Genomic DNA, 14,906 nt, shown 5'->3' with positions numbered 1-14,906 from the left:
ACCATGAGAAAAAAGAAATCTTAGCTTTTGTGACAGCGTGCATGGACATGAAGAGCGTTATGCTAACAGAAGCCAGTCAAAGAATAACAAGTACTATATGGTTTCACTTATATATGGAATCTAAAAAAGCAAAATAAACTAACAAACAAAATGGGAAGGGACTCATAGCTATAGAGAACAGACTGAGAGCTTTCATGAGGGAGGGGTGTTGGCAGCATGGGTGAAAAAGTTGAAGGGATTAAACAAAAAGAAAATAAACTAAAGATTAACTCACAGACACAGACAATAGTGTGATGGTTACTAGAGGGAAAGAGGGTGGAATGTTACTGAAGAAGATAAATTAGGAATAAATGGTGATGGGAAGAAACTTGACTTTGGGTGGTAAACACACAGTATAACATACTGATGATATAGAATTCAACACTTAAACTTGCATGATTTTATTAACCAATGTCACCCTAATAAATTAAATAAAAATTAAAAAACTTATTGATATTACTTTTTATATATTGTGTGTTTATATGCCTTTTTCAGATTAGTAAAATCAATAAGTGTCACCTTGGACCATGTATACCCACATATTTTTAATAGATCCAATAATCTTTAAATTATCCCTCTTCTGATACTATTTTACTCATTGATTTTATTTATATGCTATAATTTGTGTGATACTTATGAACTACTGCAGAAAATAACATTATCTGTAAGAGTTATTCAGATAATCTTATTATTCACAGCTCCAAATTCCAATGTAGAGAAAGCAGAACCTTGAGCAAAAGTGATATATTCTCATCCTATCAAAGTTTCTCTAGACAAAGAAAAAACAATGTCAACAACCCCTTTTCCTGAATTTCATGTATGATAAAGATAAAGTTGGAATCCATAGTGAATTTGGCATTAGCAACATTTGAGTGAAAATTATGATCTCTCAGTAATAATACGCATTTCTCAACTTCTTGGAAATTTTCCATTTAAAAGAATAGAATGAAATACTATTTAGTCATAAAAATAAGAAAGTTTTACCCATTGTGACAGTATGAATGGACCTAGAGAATATTATGCTAGGTAAGACAAGCCAGTCACAGAAATACAAATACCATATGACTTCACTCATATGTGGAATGTAATTAACAAATTGAATTAATAAGCAAAATTGAGACAGGTTCTTAGACAGAGAGCAGGAGGACAGCTCTGGGTAAGGAGTCAGTGAGTGGAGAGATCGAGCAGAAAGGAAAAAGGACTCATGGACATGGACAACAGTGTGGTGATTGCTGGAGGGAGAAGGGAGGGTCCAAGAGGACTTAACGGTAATGGGAAAATACAATTAAATTATTTCAAAAAGCCCTGGCTGGCATAGCTCAGTGGATCGAGCATGGGCTAAGAATCAAAGGGTTGCCAGTTTGATTCCCAGTCAGGGCAACAACCCTGGGTTGAAGGCCAGGTCCCCAGTGGAGGCCATGTGAGAGGCAGCCACACATTGATGTTTCTCTCCCTCACTTTACCCTTCCCTTCCCCTCTCTAGGAATAAATAAATAAAATATTTTTAAAAGTATATAAAAGAAAGCAAAGTGATTTCCACATGCATATTTTTATTAAGTTAGGACTGTATTTGTGAAATTTCCCACAGAAAAATTTAAAGTGTGCATGACATAGACATGTTAAACATAGAATTTAAGAGTTTTAATTACAAATATTAATGATTGTTTGTGTTGAATGTATAAATATTTGATTTTCAGAAACACAATAGAAAAATGTATAATTGGTTTATGAAAATCAGTATAGTTTTATACAACATTCACTTCTCTCATTTAAAAATTTCCATCAAACTGTTGCTAAAGATTTTAAAGATCTTATAGAATCTGTCCTGATTTAAAACATTTTTCTACATAAAATATGGTACGTTGTACTAGTTTTCTATTGCTGCTATGACAAATGACCACAAATTTACTGACATTAAATAATACAAATTTAATTTAATAGTTCTGAAGGTCAGAAATCTGACAAAGACCTCACTCAGCTAAAAATTACGGTATAAGTGGGTTCCAGGGAAGAATCTGTTTTCCTGCCTTTTTCAGTCTTTACAGGCTACCAGCACTCCCCGTCTTGTAACTCCCAGCTGCCATTTTTAAGGCCAACAAAGTCGAATTGCTGTCTTTACTTTCTGTGGTCACATCTCTTTCTGACTACATCCAGAATAGGTTCTCTGCTTTTCAGAAGTCATGACCGAGAGAGCTCTCCTGTAACCCAGGGTAATCTCTTTCTCTCAAGGTCCTTAAATTGTATCACATTTGCAAAGTCTCTTTTGTCTTACATTTTATTTGTTTATTTTTCTAAATTGTTTTCATTGTTGTTCAAGTACAGTTGTCTCCATTCCCCCCCATGACCCAAGTCCTCTCCACTTCCCACCCTTGATCTTTTGTCATTTAAAGTAACATATTCATCCCTTCTCAGCCTTTTGGCTAAGATCGAGTGTAGTATAATGTACTACACTCAGTTTAATGTAACATATTCACAGTTTGGGGTTTTACAGATTAGAAGTAGACACTTGGAGGGAGGTGTATTATTTTGCTTATCACATATATGTATAATGCACTGTAATTTTGTATGCATTCTTCAAAAACATCCTGTCAATTGACAGTATCTGACAGAAAAATAAAGTTTTGGTAGATCTACAGGAATTAGTAGTTTTTTGTGCATTGGAGGTTGGCATGGAATTTAACAAAGACATATGCCTAATATATAAATTAAATTTAAAGAACTGATTAATATCCTATGCTATTTTTAAAGCTCACACTCTACTGCTAACAACTTTAGACTAATTTGGAGGACAAATATATCATCTAAAATAATTTCATTTTCTATATCTTATTTTCATTTTTACAGCAGTGCATTTATTTGATATAACTTCTTTTCAACAACATTAATGTCAACAACCCTTTTTGGCCACAAACACAAAAGCTTTATTTGGTTTTTATAAATGAAGCAAAACAATATAAATAACTTATTGTACTTGAAGAATCTTCTCTTCTTAATTGAAAACAAATGGAAGCTAAGCTAAATTAAATGAATGCCTAATCTTTCATCCCAACACAAAGGTTATTAGTTTGTTCAAGTGTGGACATAGTTATAAACAGAAGAAACAAGCAATGGATTAACTTTGGAAAAGTCTAAGCTTAGCATTTTGATATGTCAATAAGAAGAAATAAAGGCTTGCATTTTAAGCAGAACATTTTTTTAATGAACATCTCAGTATCTGCTTATGACTGTGTGAGTATAGTAAAGGATGAGGCTATTCTCTTGTAATGGGCTCTTTGTTGATGTGTTTAAGAATATAGAGTAACTTTCGATTGGTATGAAACAAAGTAGTAAAGGGTACTTAGAAAACCCTTATCAAAGACAATATGTTCATGCTGTGATTATTTTAAGAACTACCTTATTATCTGCTGTGACAAATTTCAGAGGCTAACACAGGTTTTCACAACTGTAACTTCACTTTTCCATAACTGGATAAATTTATCTCTTGAACCCAATTTTGTCAAATATTTAAAACCCAAATTCAGGTTATTCACTGAGATTGAAATTTAAAATATATCACACCATTTTCTTCCAGTGAAGACTGGTATATCTCGTTTATTCCTTTTTCATGTGAATGTCTGTACATTTCAGAGTCATATGAGCACCAGGAGAGGTGAATGATCCTGGGGGTATGGACCATACTAGGGTCTAAGGCATTTTTTATTCTCACAACTTGGGCTCAACCAGAGAGCTCAAACAAGATGCTCTGAACCTGCCTCCCACCCATCTCCTTAGGAACTCCGTGCAGCTGTCCATCACTAAACTACTGCCCCTTCTACAACACGCTGCGTTCCGAGCCACCTTCCAGAGGCTCCGGTTTTAGCGGGAGTGCAACCTCCCTGTCATGATTTTTATTCTTTGAACATTTGAGGTCTGGTTCAAGTAGTTCAATGCATGGCACATAAATATAAGTCCTGACAGTTGTGAAAAATAATCTGTTTTAAATCTAGTAAACAGAAGACTGGAAAATTTGAAGATGGTAGATATGATTAAAGCAGAAATGGAATACTTACATGTATTTATTGAATTGAGTTGAATATGTTCTAATCTATTCATTTGCTTACAGTATATCTTATTTCGAGATGTATCTGTGGTAGGAACACTGTCCAGAAACCTGTATCACAGGGACATCACATTGTCAGACTGCAGGACTTCAGTTTCTAGGGTATGCCTGGTTGCAACTGTCTTGCTTAAACACAGGACTTGGTGAGCCCTTGATTTCCCCATCTGCCATTTGGATCTCTATGCCTCAGTGTGTAATTTTGTGCCTAAAATATAATAGACACCACCAAATTCATATAGATGAACCATCTCAAACTTATGTTTGAATACATCAAGTAGAAAGAAAGTAAGGAATACTATTACCGCAAGTCTAGGAAAAATTATACAAAGAGGTGGACTGAAGACAGTCTTAGAATAGGGAACATTTATAAACACAATGATAACATTTTGTCAAGTCTTGAAGAAAAGGGTCGAGACTGAGAGACTGCCTTTTGGAAGAGTAGAAGTTAGATTGTCACAAACAATCAGAAAATAATATGGTTAATGAATTATGGTCAAAGCCCATGTCTCAAATGTTGCAAACAAGACCCCAGGTTTACAGCAAGGGCAAGTGGCAGAGTTGCTTTGAGAAAAGCTCTCTATCACACATGTGTGGGAGTGGAATAAACTTTACCCTCAAATTTCTTTAAGAAGATCTAATTATGAAAAAGACATCAGACAGATTAGCAAATGAAAATAACTACATTTAATGCATACATACGTATGGAAACCCTGCATCCTTAAAGTCAGAGACCCTGCATGTAAAAGATGTTCACAGACCGGAAGGGAACACGGGTATGTAAGACATTCTGATGTAGGGAGAAGATGGAGGACTGTGGCACTTCAGAAGGTCACTGCAGGAAGAGCAGATGCTCAGTCACTCTTAGTCTGTCCCACCACACACACATGCAGTAACTCATGTATCGTGGGCCAGGCTCCTTATTTAAGTTCTTCCAGGTAATTATGGTGTGTGGCTGTGCGGCTGTGGGAGGGGGGCAGGAGTTCCTTTGGAACCCACAGGGTCTCGGTTGCCTTAAATCAACATCTGCATGCAACTGAAGGGCGCATTGGGATGGCTCGTTCTGACCCCCCTGCAGTTGCTTTCATTTTGTTCATCTCATTTGCTGGGTAATATACCAAATTCCAGGGAAGAGGGGAGGCTTTTGCCAGCCCTGGAAACACTTTGCACTGATTCGACTCCATTTAAAGCACTGCTGGGGTTTACTTCTAAGCATTGCCTGTGGGCAAATGGGAGCACAATCAGAAGAGAGTGAGCGGGAGTAGGAAAGGGTGACAAACAGTAAAAAATGAGAAAGTTGGAGAAGTTTGAAAAGAAGCTCGATGGAGATTCGATAGCTGTTTTCAAATATCTGAAGAGTTGTGATGCAGAAAAGAAGAATTATTAGGATTGTTTCAGGCTTGGCTGGTGAGGCTCAGCTGGTCACCTGTCTTCCGGCAGCCAAAGGTCGCTGGTTGATTCTCAGTCAGGACACATGCCTGGGTTGCAGTCTCAGTCCCGATCAGGACACTAGCAAGAGGCACCTGATCGATGTTTCTCTCTCACGTTGACGCTTCTCTCCCTTTCTCCCCCCACCCTTCCTCACTCTCTAGAATCGGTAAAAAAAAAGAGAAAAGAATTATTGCTTGCAGTGACACCAAACAAGTATTTGGTCGTTTAAAAAAGGCAGGTTCTAGCTGAAATAAAAAGGGGCTTTTCAACAATTAGAGCTAATTTAAATATAGGAAACTATATTACAAAATATTAAGCTTTCCAGACAAAGGCCTACAATTATCTATTAAAATATTTTAAAAGAAATATTTACATTGAACAGAAACTGAAGTAGATAAGCTCAGACCACTTTGAGCTTTAAGATTCTACTTAGTCATTCGGTAGAACTTCCCATAAGAAGATTTTCATGAGCTTGTGTTGTTACTCTGTTAATTTATCAAATATGGCACTGGGTACCCTTCACTTAATGAAAACAGAGACTGGAGATCTAAAAATTTATTTCTCTATCTTTAGTTACCTTCACTTACTACATGAATTCTTTATAGTAGAACTGAGGTCCAGACATAACAAGTACATGCAAATCAGGGTTTTAGGAAGTTTTTGCTTAGAATTTGGATTTAATTTTGCTTCAAGTTTCTAGAACAAGTGATTAATTTTAAGCAAATGGGAAAAAGAGAACTTCACTACATGATTACCAATCTTAATATAGTGTTGCGGCAATCAGCACAGTTTGCAACTAAAATAAGAATAGATATATAGGTCAAAAGAATAGAGAATCTAGAAATACATACATTTTATAGGAAATTTATATTTATAAAGGTGCAAGATAATTCAATGAAAAACATAGCCTAGATGTTTCTTGAACAAATGGGCATTTACATGGGAAAAACACTTTAGTTAACATCATAAACAGAAATTAACTAGAAGTAGAACATAAACCTAAATTTCTGAGCTATTAGAAAAACATATAGAAGAAATCTTTGTAATCCACAGTTAAGCAAAAATATTCTAAATACTACATAAAAAGCAGAAACCATTAAAAAACTCAATGAGTTGAACTTCATTAAAACTAAAATCTACTCTTCAAAAAACACTACTCAGAAGATGAAAAGACAAACCATAGACTAGGAAGAAGTTGCATTTAGAATATATAGCACTGATTTTTACAACTCAGCAATGAAAGACAAACAACCTAATTAAATAATGGGTAAAAGATCTGAATAGACACCTCTCACAGAAACTACACTGCTGGCAAGAAAGCCCTTGAAAAGATGCTCAGAATCATTCATCTTTAGGAAATTCAAACTGACACGACAATAGGTTGGCACTCAATACCTATTAAGTAGTAACACACATACACACACAGAAAACAACGACAGCAACAAAACGTCTAGGAATGATTACACAAACAGAGTCCCTTCTTGTGCTTCTCCATTCAGTATCAGCTGCAAAGTTTACATCTTTTCAGCCTAATATTTCAGTATTTGTTGGTTCATCTCACTCTCATGGGAATAACTAATGCTATTTAATCCCATTACCAAAAAGAAATATGCTACTTGTAAAATTTTAAGTTTTTCCTAAAGATCTGAAGGTCACATAATAAGAAGAGATTTTTTAAAATGTAACTTTGCTAAGTATCTAACAAAAGTAGAGATTTAAATTTAAAATTCATGTGCTTGAGTAAAAGGCTCTTTCTGGTGTAAGAGTAACACATGCAGAGGGTCAGAAACTGTGCCCTGTTTATGATTCAACTGCATGGCGTTTACATGCTGTGGCATTATTCAGTGACTCTCCAGTTCCAAGAAAATGACACCGGAACTACTGTTGAACTGTATGGACTCTGAGGAGTTTATTTTTGTGTCGATATACAATTTAAGTAGATAGTTCCACATTACATTGTTTTCATGCGGGTAGAATTCACAATATCTAAACACATTAATAGTTTAACCATTAAAATATGTACACTTATAGCATAGTTATTAAGCATGTCTTATCACCATCTGCTATGTTTTTAATAACGCAACACACATTTTCTCTTTTGCTGAAGGGATTTTTGGAAGATTCTAATGGAGATGGATTCTTTGCAAATGATCACTTATTTCACCCTCTTTTTTGATTTTCCTCATCTAAGTATTAATGAAACTGTATATATTAGGAATTTGTGTAGGCTGGGGGGTCTGCTCAGCCTAATTACTCTTGGTCATTTGTGAGAAAGTGAAAACCCAAAACTGCCTCTGGACAGAGCATAGCTCTAAGCTGAGTGTGGGGAGGAAACAGGAACTCTGGGGCAGGGGTGCCCTGCCCCACAGTTAGGCAAAGCTTTGGAGCAATGCTCTCTCTTTGCCCCAAATTATCCAGAATGTACTGTTACTTCGTCAATTGACTCTACAAGACAATTTGAGGGGAAAAAAAACAGCCCAACATGCAGTTACTGGTATCAACATCTGGACTTCACTAGAGCCAGCGCTGGTATAAATTATAGATTCAAAGAGGTCCAGAGTCTCCATCCCTCCCTCCACAATTTCCTTTTCTCCTTGTTTCTCCATACCTTGAATGCATGGAAAAGAAAAGAAAAGAGAAAAGCTCTTAAAGAGAATATGTAAAAGACAGAGAGAGACGGTCCCCACCAGTAAGATTGTTGGTGGAAGGCAACAACGACGGGTGGGAAGGACCAGTGTGGTACTCCGGGCTCCCTCACTCACCTCAACCGCCAATCCACTAGCACCTACACTTTGTCCTAACACAGGATCGGTATCATCAGCCAACGGGGGTGATTCCACATGAGGAATACATCCCGAAGGGCGAAAATAACAAAACCAAAGTGCTCAGTAGTAATCAAGGAAAGATAACAGAAGAGAAAGGAAGGGAGGAATGGAGACAGAGAAAGGAGGACTATTTGGAAAAGATCAAACAATTAAAAGAGAAGGAAGGGAGAGACCTACACACAGATAGTGGGAAAATAAGTAAAACATGAGGACATACTAGGAGGAGTACAGATTGATGCAGGCATAAAATGAGAGATATTAAAGAGGAATAGAAAGATTAAAGAAGGAGAAAGGTCTTGGTTTTATGTAATGTAAGAATATCCCTGCAGTTACTGTTCTCTATATAAATCGTTCTGTTCACTAGCAACTTGAGCATAAGTATTATTTTGTCATCACTTATCAGTATGCTCTGAAGTGTTAATTTACTCTTCAGGGTTTTAAATAGATTATTGTAATCAGAGTTATATTATATACTTTTATATTTAAAATTTATAATTTAAAGTAAAACCTCATTTTCCAATGAAATTTTTAAAAGTACACATTGAAGTATGATAAATGAAGTATATGTTTTTAAAATAAATGGTTTTAAATGAGGAGTTAACTTTTGAAATCTCACTATTTCTGCAATTACAACCATACACTAAAAGTAACTTTGACATTTGGAAGCTGTCAAATTGTTTTATTCTGTTGTTTAGATGGATAAATACTACCTAGTTCATAACTATTAGAGGTTGCATTTAAAATAAGTACTTATAGCATTCCACTAAATAATTATATTTTTCAAACATGCAATCTGTAAGTCCCAATAGGTTTCAAGGTATAATGATATTCAATATTAATGTTGTGGAAAATTGCTTTATTGTTCCCAATTCTTCACCCTTTCCTTTACAAACATCTTCTGCTGTATCATTACTAGTTCTCCCAACTACAGGCAGAATATATTTCCTGTCCTTGCTGATTAGAATTTTGACTATGTTACTTAAGTTAGCCAATAAGTTATGGGCAGAACTATTCATTTCAAGGTTATCACTTGGAGGCACTCTCAATTTCCGTTTATCCATCCTGCACTTCTGCCACAGCTAGTGCATTGGTTCGGGGACAATGAGAGTCATGTGGAGTGGATTTGGACCTACCTGAAGCTTCCAGTCAAGCCCAGAAAAATTCACTCTGTTTCCACCAACCCCAGCTGACTCACAGTTCCATGATATGAAAATAAATAACGTCATTGAGTTTAGAGGTGGTTCACATAGCACTATTGTGTTGACAGCTTACTGACACAGATGTATTATCAAATGCAGCAATGTAACAATCAAGGCAACTATAGACTTCTAATCTAGACCCTTTTTTTGTTTTACTCTTCCAATATTAATGTTGGTGAATTTAATATTATAACTGCTTCATACAACACAAAAACAATCACATAGAAAAACTATATTTCTTGCATGGAATCTGAATCAAATATGACCCCTAAAACACTAAAACATTATAGAAGTGACTGGTTGTAATTTCCCATTTATTAATCTAAAATTGTAAATCACTGGAGCTATTTCATAAAATTGTGTTGCAATTGTTTCCCATTTGTAAAATACAGTATTTCAACCAGAATAATATCTAGGATCTCTTATAGCTCTGATTCTAGCTGGTTATTTGAGGCAATTAAAATGTCTCTTTAAAGAATTTTGCAAGAATTTGATTTATTTCAAGCGGATTTTCTTAGAGTGTGTTTTTCAATCATGCAGATGAGAGAACAGAATAAGAGGAAGCAATCTGAAGAATGAAGATGTGAGTTGACACCAAAATCTCAGCAATTCACACTAGTTTATTGTAGAGTATCAGATGTAAGAATCAATATTTTGTCTTTAACAGTCTGAGGTTACCCCATTACAATACGTCATATAAGTCACATATGACACAGTCTGCGTGTCATGTGTGTTTAGTTGTTTCACTTAGCCATGAGGAAGCAGAAAGGGCCAGAAATATACTGATCTGTGCTATTATACTGCTACTTGTTAATTTATAAATGGAAGAGTAGGCTTATGGAGATTTATGCCCAGGGTTGACCCTTCAATGGCTCTAATAAATTAGAGCCAGGAGAACATGGTGATGATTTCAAATTACAACAGATCAAGGGTATATGATTAAAAAAACAACACCTCTAAAGAAATTTTTCAACTAAAATACATCAAGTAAAATTGACCATTTACAGAACCCAGTGTCTTTCTAGTACTATAATTTTCACTGTACAATGGTAAAAATAAATGTATTGTTTTCTTCAGCACCTGCCTGTTCAGTTCTAGCAAAAATGAGATTTTCTAGCCTCTGAATATGACAACTGGCATCTGTTGATGCCAGCCCTTCCGGTTAGTGACTATCTGTTCTTGTTTTCAAAGCTAGTTTTTCCCTGAAACTTAGAGATGGAGGCCAAGAGCAAGGGGAGAGAGAAGGTCAAAGTTCTCAGGGCATGGGGCCAACTTTGTGTACATAAGTAGGTTTTTCCTGTTCTAAAGACTTTTTTAAAAACGGACAGATAGTAAAGATACACATAATTTCATAAACTCTTTAATGCTGAGTCTATCAAAAAATAAAGTAAAAATCTTCCGCTATAATATTTTATGCTTTTAGGGACCTGACTTCATGACAAAATTGATGTCATAGGAAAGTACATGGAGTTAAATATAATTGTAAAAATGTTTATAAATGGCATTAATGCCTTAACTCTAATGATGTAAGCAGAACTGCTTTAATCATGTTCAGTACTAATATGGAGCCATATGAGGTAAAATAAAACGTAAGACAAATATACAAATATTTCTGCTGCTACAAATCTTTCTCCTTTTAACACTTGTAGATGTCTGTTTGGGTAGCACTGTTATTCTTGTCTTGGCCCTCCTGGCAACTATGAAACCTGCCAACTACGAGCAAGCTAGAGTAGGGAGAATTGAGGATGCATATTCTTAACTAGCTGCACCTGAGGTAGACATTCTGCCTTACGAATGGGAGCTTGATGCGGAAGGGAGCTCCAGTCCTCTCCTTCTTTTTATGGCTGCCTGGAATAGAGCCACTGCAACACAGAACTGGAAGGGTATCAGAGATGTTTGTGCCCTGACCCTCTGTGGATGAAATACTAGCCGTAACCTTGGAGATGGAGGGAAAAGAATCTTGTTTTCTTGACCACAACCACTCATAGTAGGGGTTCCATCACACTTAGCTGAGCGGAAAGGGAAGGAATGGGAGAATTATGGCTAACATGTCATAATGCTTACTGTTCTTCAAGAGAGTTAGTATATTTTCTTAAATAAACATTTCTCCATTTACTGTATGCCCTTAAGACAGCTTCAGTGTAAGTTCTTCAAATACATATATTTTTTACTATTTAATTGGTTCATTTTGCTGGGTCAGCATCCACTGAGTTTTCCGCACTGCCTTCCTGGAAATCAACAACATTTTGGTGAGTGATTGTTTTTCATTTTGTGGCCATGGTTATGTTTACTTATGAGACATAGGACCAGAAAAGAAAACCTAAAGGTGACAAGTGATGAGAAGCCTTATGGTGGTTGCAATCCAAAGCCAGCTCAACCCGAACCTTCAGGTCCATCAATCTCCTCAGCCAAGCTTTCTGGAAAATGCAACGGTTTTAGCTTTGCCTTGAGACTCTCTACTGCTGGTCTCCAGGTAGTGTCTCTCTGGCAGAAGAAAAAAGCAGTATAGACCGGCACCTTCTACCCACGCTCCCTGACCATGGAATGATGCAAACTCTCCAGATTCCACTAATTTTGAAGACACAGTAAGATTTCTATCTCAGAATTGTATTGGTCACTAGACAGGAATTGGAACAGGAGAGGTAGTATGGACACATTCAAGCTGCCATCTTCACAGAAACTTGTTGAAGAGCCTGTTCCTTTTGAGCACATACATGTTCCCATTATTCATAGAATTACAAATAAAACTATTATACAGATAAAAGTTCATAGGGAATATGAAAGAGAGGGGATGATAAGAAAATATCTGGGTCTAGATTTCTAAAATGAACTTAGAATCAGAGTTTTAAACAATGACTTTCCTACTTGCTTAATATCAATTTCCAATTCATTACAGGTGGTGAATTTTATACTCATTTACCAGGTAGACCTTCATTTTTGAAAGACAAAGAAATGTGGATATAATTCAATTCCATGCTTAAATAAGCCACATATGCAATGATGTACCCAACAATGAGTTTATGAGCAGGATCTACCAACTTGCTACACAATATGAAATAATTATATTAATCCAATAGTCATTTTCTAAAATTGAAAGGAGTCACATATTTTATATCCTATAATAGGTAAAAGCATATTTCTCCTTTAGTAAGCATATCAGTTCTTGTTTATTGAAATGATTCTAGATGACCACATACTCTCAGAATGAGCTGTCATCTAAACAATAGAATTCATACTGGAAAAGTATATTTAAATATTTTCCCATTAATTATCAATATCTAAATTGTTTTTGCTGCATATTTCATCAACTTCCCTGATCACATCATCCATTTGCATTTTTTTCTATTTCCAGGTTTATAGCAATTTTAATACTTCACAACAAATAAAACAAACAGTCTCTTTAGGTCTGCTAGATTCATCGTGGTATTTTGTAATAATTTGTGTGCTGCTCTTAGATCAAACAAAACAGTAAGCAAAAAGTAAAGTTTAAGCAAGCTACATAAAAAATAATAGAAAAACAAAATACTTTTGGAAGAAAATTAAGTTATTTGGGGATATTAACCTAAATAATTTATTTTAAAATAATAATAACAAATCCTTTTAAATAAGTGACTCTAGGATTCAGAATTATATCACTACTACACATACATAGAAAACATCAAAGTAAACCAACTGTTCAAATTTATTTATTTTTAAAGATGTGAATGTTGCTGGCTTTAAGTGATTTTTTGTTGTTAATTGTGTTTATGTTCTGACTTTAATTAATGTTGCCAAGTATTTGAAGTATTCACTGAAATCCTAAGAAGCATAAAGCATATTTTTGAAGAAAACTGTTAGCTTGGTAGTAAAAGTAACTACTTTAGTCACATATGGCAATGGTCTTTAATATTTACACATCAAATATAATACAAAATTTAAAATGGATTGACTAGTAAAAGCTACAGATCTTAATCACATGACCTTTGAGACTAAACAAAAATTAAGCTTCTGAATGATACTTCATTTGCATTATGTTCTTATTTTATGAGGATGGCTAAATCTTGTTCTACCCCAGATGGCACCTAGTGCTTGAGAAACCATTTGTACACAAAACTATCTTCAGACCCTGTGCTTCTTTGGCCATAGAAAGTAGCTCGGATGAGGCTCAGAACAGTCCAGAGTGGTTGGTGAGTTCATGTGCTGCGGAATAACTCTCAGGAAAAAAGGTCACAAGGAGCTGATGAATCAATATCTCAGATTCCTTGCCCCTTGCTCTGACAATTTTGAGGTCTGTTCTATACACAGGCTCTCAGAGGTTTCCCATAACATCGGATCCAGTTCTACATCTTGATCATGGATGCAAACCTTGTTGCCTTTCCTCCCTTCCTTGACTCACCTCCCTACTACCTCATTCAGCTCCTTGGAATAATCTTTATAATACACACCTTGCAACCATCCTTATTTCCTATGCCTACACTCAGTCATGGTGCTTTGTGATGAGGTCCATGGGAGAGGGAAAACAGTGGCCTGTACTAGCTCCACCTCTTGAAAGACATGGGGGCCAAGAGTTGCAAAAATAATTGTACATTTTGTTTTTTAACTACTAAAAACATAAACAAAAATAATATTCAACATTCAGCTCTAGCTAGTAATTAACTCAAGACAAACTATAAAACCCAGAGGACATCCATGGCAGCTGGAGCACAGATTATCCTGGAAATAAAGCTGAAAGTGCAATTTTAAGAGTGATGAAATGACATAGGAAACATTCACAACTGCTCTTGCTAAAAGCAGGGCCTCGGCGGTCGTGAAAAGACTGAAATCCTGAGGATGAAGCTGGGGCCTTGGAATGGAATCACTTGAGTAGTTTAAACTCCCCAGATTCCTTAAGACCTTCTTCAGACTGGCAAGAGCACCTCCTTCTCTCGCTAAGGGAGACTACCCATCACCACCACTAACGACATAAAAGCCTCACTTGAGATGAAGGCTTCAAAAGGTAATTCTTGTCTGCATCAAGAGCAGCCCTTCTACCTGCCATTGTCTCCAGACTAATAACTGCCATCCGTGTTCAGCATGGTCCAATCAGATTCTTAAGGGGAAATGGATTCTCATCTAAAAAGAGCTGCTGAGTCTGGTAGGTATCTACCAACAGGAGCCAAGAGAACATATTCATACAAGCATGGTTTTGAGGATATGAAACCAAGGAAAGTAAAATATAAGCCTGGTGAGAAAAGTTTATGAATAGTCACTCTTTGAGTTTAACAGCTTGGCACGACGCTGAAGCTGGTCATGAAGCTGCCATGTCTCCTCAAGTTCAGAGACAATGCCGGACTATCG

At 36.0% G+C, this 14,906-nt stretch overlaps 1 pseudogene; it reads right to left on the bottom strand.

Moving 5' to 3' along the window:
* Positions 1-14,631, bottom strand: part of LOC118985855 (3-ketoacyl-CoA thiolase, mitochondrial-like) — a 164,482-nt pseudogene extending 149,851 nt beyond the window's left edge.
* Between the last annotated feature and the right edge of the window lie 275 nt (positions 14,632-14,906).

The sequence above is a fragment of the Sturnira hondurensis genome, unplaced genomic scaffold (assembly GCF_014824575.4).
Source record: "Sturnira hondurensis isolate 20B ecotype Veracruz unplaced genomic scaffold, ASM1482457v3 Scaffold0004136, whole genome shotgun sequence".
Lineage (NCBI taxonomy): Eukaryota > Metazoa > Chordata > Mammalia > Chiroptera > Phyllostomidae > Sturnira > Sturnira hondurensis.
This window is presented reverse-complemented; position numbering and strand designations above follow the sequence as displayed.